The sequence below is a fragment of the Corylus avellana genome, chromosome 2, assembly GCF_965113065.1.
Source record: "Corylus avellana chromosome 2, dhCorAvel1.hap1.2, whole genome shotgun sequence".
In the NCBI taxonomy this organism is placed as follows: domain Eukaryota; kingdom Viridiplantae; phylum Streptophyta; class Magnoliopsida; order Fagales; family Betulaceae; genus Corylus; species Corylus avellana.
In genome coordinates, this window is record NC_142491.1 from 9,382,659 (window position 1) to 9,387,579 (window position 4,921).

Here is a 4,921-nt window from a genome sequence, read left to right on the forward strand (position 1 = left end):
CAAGCCATTCCAACGTATAGTATGAGCATCTTTCGGCTCCTGAAGGGTTTATGCTTGGAGATCAATTCCATGATGCAAAAATTCTAGTGGGGCCATCTAGAAAACAAGACTCATATTCACTTGGATGAGTTGAAGTCGCATGGGGATGTCGAAAGATAGAGGGGGAATGGGCATCCGAGATCTTGTGAGCTTTAACGGGCTTTGTTGGCGAAACAATGTTGGAGGTTGCTAAAATCTCCGGACAGCCTTATGGCTAGAATAATAAAGGCGAAGTATTATCCGCATGGGTCTTTCATGACGGCAAATTTGGGCACCAAACCTTCTTTTGCATGGAAAAGTATTTTTGGGGCTCGGGATCTATTGGAAGAAGGGTTGATATGGAGAATAGAAAACGGGAAAAGTGCGAGAATTTGGGGAGACAAATGGATTCCCAAACCTTTCACTTATATGGCCCATTCCGAGCCAAAAATTTTGGACCCGGATAGCGAGGTGAGTGAGCTAGTTAACTGGGGGGCTGGCTGGTGGAATCAAAATCTGCTAGAGGAATTATTTTCGGCAGAGGTGAGAGCTGTCATCAATAACGTCCCAATCAGCAACACAGACCAACCTGATGTGCAAATCTGGCGGGGCACATGTTCAGGGATCTTCACGGTCAAAAGCGCCTATCATTTAGAAAAAAGAAATTGAACAACGAAGTGAACCAGAAAGCTCCAGAAAGGTGCTGGAGAGTGTTTTATGGAAGACAGTTTGGAGCCTTCCTATTCCAAATGCAAAATAAAAATAAAATAAAATAAAATTCGGGAGGGCTTGCCACAACTTGTTACCCACAAAGGACAGCCTGCTGCGAAGGAAAGTTGTTAGTGAACCATATTGTCCCGTTTGTGAGAGGGAACCAGAATCTGTGCTCCATGCATTATGGGAGTGCCCAGCTACAATGGACGTGTGGGGATGCAGTGAACGTATATATATTCCAAAAATGTGCTGCTGGGACTTTGGATTTCTTGCAGTTTGCTGAGTCTATGATGGCAAGATGCGACAAGGAGGATTTTAAATTTTTTATGAGACTTGCTCGCAAATTATGGTATCGGAGAAATCTTTGGGTTCACGAGAGAAGATTCACGCATCCAAATGATCTAGTATATATATATATAATGAAGAACCCGCGCAATGGGCAGAATTATTTATTATCATTTAATTTTAAAACTTAAAACACATCTCTATTGTATTTTTTATTATAAGTCAAAAAAGTTGTGTAAACAAATCTATCATGCCTATTTCAATAAAAAAAAAATACTAAAGGTTATAGAATAGTATATTGTTGAACATAGTGACACAATTACACAACAAGATTGCATGAATATATAAATCACATAAAAATATATTATCATAAGAATCATATATAATTTTAGTTTTAATCCTTATAAATTAAAACATATTAAAAAATCTCATGTGTAATTTAAAATGTAGAGAAGTGTAAAGAAAAAAGAAAACAGTAAGAAGAAAACTTAGAATGAGTTAAAACATAAAACCCTTAATTAATTTTAATTTAAGCACATTAAAAAATACATAAAAATCATAGTAGATCATACCAAAAACACACACACACACACACAAAAAGAGACAAAACTTTGAAATGAGTTAAAACATAAGACCTTTAAAACATAAAACCCATAAAATATATTAAAATATTTATTCCCATATGATAGGAGTAGTTTTATCTTTTCCATAACATAAAGAGATTAAAAATCATGGAAGGAATATTGAAACACGAAAAAAATAATGAATAACAAAGTCAATTAAATTTACAAAAATTAAATATCTCTTTTTTCTTTCTCTCTCTCTATATATTTTTTCCTTTTGACCATCGTTCACATATATAACATAAAAGGAACTACTCTTAGGACAAACAGAAGAAAATAAAAAATAAAAAACTCAATGAACATCAACATAATCTAAAAATTCATACCTCATACCTTTTTTTCACTATTATTTCCTTGAATTCAACGTAAAATTTACATAAGAAAAATAATTAATTTGGATTATATATATATATATATATATATATATATATATATATATATATATAGAGAGAGAGAGAGAGAGAGAGAAAAAAAAATATAAAGAGAAAAAAAAAGAATGAAATAACATATATATATATATATATATATATATATATAACCTAAAATAAATTACTTTTAGGACACATAAAAAAAATAATAATAAAAAAATAAAAATAAAACACTTCTCAATAATCATCAACATAATAAAAAAAAGGCATACCTCATACCAAAAATAACGATAGGAAACTCTCTCTCACTACCATTTCCCTAAATTCAATGCAAAATTTACCAAAGAAAAATAATCAATTTGAATAAAAAATAATAATATATAAATTAGTAGAAATTTTAAGGGGAAAAAAAATGGAAGAACATAACCACATTAAATAAAGATACGAAACTAAAAATAAAATTTTTAATATAATCAAAAGAATTGTCTTTTTTTACTGTATACGTTTCCTAATTTCAATGAAACCTTGAAAACCAATATCGTCCATTAATTAAGCATGTAAACAGAAAAACGAATTACTTAATGAACAACAACACAAACTAACAAATCGTCAACTAAAAATAACGATAGAGAATTATCTCTCACTATCATTTCTTGAATTCAATGTAAAATTTACAAAAATAAAGGAAACAATTTGAATAAAAATAATGTATAAATTAGCAAATATATATATATATATAAGGAACAAAAACGAAAATGGAAGAACATAACCACAAGATAAAGATAAAAAAATTAAAAATTAAAAAAATTAAAAAAAAAAGGAAAAAAAAATGAAAATACTAATATAATTCAAAATAATTGTTCTAGCAAAAAAAAAAAAAAAACTGTAGTGAATTTTTTTTCATTCAGAAACAACAATTGAAAGCTCTCTCTCTTGTTTTTTTTCCTAAATTGAGTGTAAAATTTACAAAATAACATTGAGATATAAATAGAAAGCAAAAAAAGAAAAAAGAAAAATAAAGAGAGAGAAAGAGAGAATTTGAGAATCTTTTGTTTTCTTCATTAAGACATCAAGTTAATGCATAATTGTATGATATAAACAGAAAACAAAAGAAGACATAAAGAAAAATAGAGACAGAAAGAGAAAATTTGAAAACTTTTTGTTATCTTCATTAAGATAATTGAATATATTACAAATAAAACCCCTATGTTTTAATTGTAAAATTTCCCGAATTAAATGTAAAATTTACAAAAGAGAAGTAATCAATTTGAATAAAAATAATATATAAATTCGAGAGAGAAAAATGACACAAACAAAAAATGACGCTTGTCTTTTGTAATGACAAACGAAAAGATGTTTGTCTCTCTCGTCTTTTTCCTAAATTGAGTGTAAAATTTAAAAAATAACATTGAGATATAAATAGAAAGCAAGAGAAGAAAAAAGAAAAATAAACAGAGAGAGATAAAGAGAGCCTAGCCGTCCAAGAGAGGAGGAGGGATAGAGCCCTCCTCCTCCCCCCCTTCCCCCTCTCCCCCCTCCCCTTCTATGCGTTTTTTCTTGGTTTTCCTTGTTTTTGTAGGTGTTTTTTAGCTAGAAATTAGCAACTTCGGCCACTACCGCCCGCTCTCCAAGGTGCTGCGCCTCCCTTCTCCTCCATCCACTCCACCACATGCCAACGCTGGCCAATGCCCATCATCTCCTCCACTTCGGTCACTGCTGATTTGTTGGTTGTGTTGCTTGTTTTGCTTGTTTTGCTTATTTTGAATAATAGTTTTCTCTTTAGATCTGCTCTCGTGAGTGATTTACGAGGAAAATGTAGTTTTCCGAGTGTTTTTCGTTGATGAGGAGTAGATCTACTCTTCTCCGGAGTAGATTTATGCTTTTATGGCTGCTGGAGCTGAGTTTTCTCTGTTTTTTGTTGTTTGTATTTTTGTTTGAATAATGATTGTACAGACCTTTGGATTGTGGGTGTGATCTGTTTTCAGAGCGAGGAAGATGAGCTACTTATGTATTGAGTTGAGTTTATTTAGAACAGATCTGGTGTTACAACTGAAAAGTAGTCATAGGTTAGCAGATATTAATGTCATACATAGGTTTTGAATATTTGATTTTTATGTAAGCATCTATGATTTGTAACCTCGTAACTTCGGCTATGATTTTTCATAGCTTTTTGCTCTGTGATGTAAGAGTGTTACGCTCGTGATCCTTTTTCAATGAGACTGAAATTTTTTCAAAAAAAAAGAAGAGAATTTGGTAACCTTTTGTTTTTTTTTTTTTTTCATTAAGACATCAATTAAATGCATTCCCCCTACGTTTTAATTGTCTCACATTGAGGATATAAACAGAAAGCAATAGAAGATAAAAAGAAAAATAGAGAGAGAGAGAGAGAGAAAATTTAGGAACATTTTGTTTTTTTCATTAAGACAATTAAATATATTACAAATAAAATCTCTACGTTTTAATTGTCACATTGATATATAAACAGAAATCAAGAAAAGATAAAAAGAAAATTAAATAAAGAGAGAGAGAGAGAGATAGAGAATTTGGGAATCTTTTATTTTCTTCATTTAGTCAATTTTTTTTTCTTCATTTAGACAATTAAATACATTACAAATAAAACACCTCCGTTTTAAATGCCCAAAACTTGTTCACTCTCTTAAATGCCACGTGTCGCAATTCTATGCACTATCTAAGATGGCCGGTTTACTCACAAAAAAACATGGATTTATGACACGTGTCATAATTCTAAGCACTCTCTAAGCCAAAACTCGGCTTATATATATATATATATATATATATATATATATATATATATGATGTGATAATAGTTGAGTTGAGTTGAGTTAAACAATAAGCATTAATGCAATCAATTTTCCACCAAATTGGTATGTATAATGAGCCAAAGCGTTTACA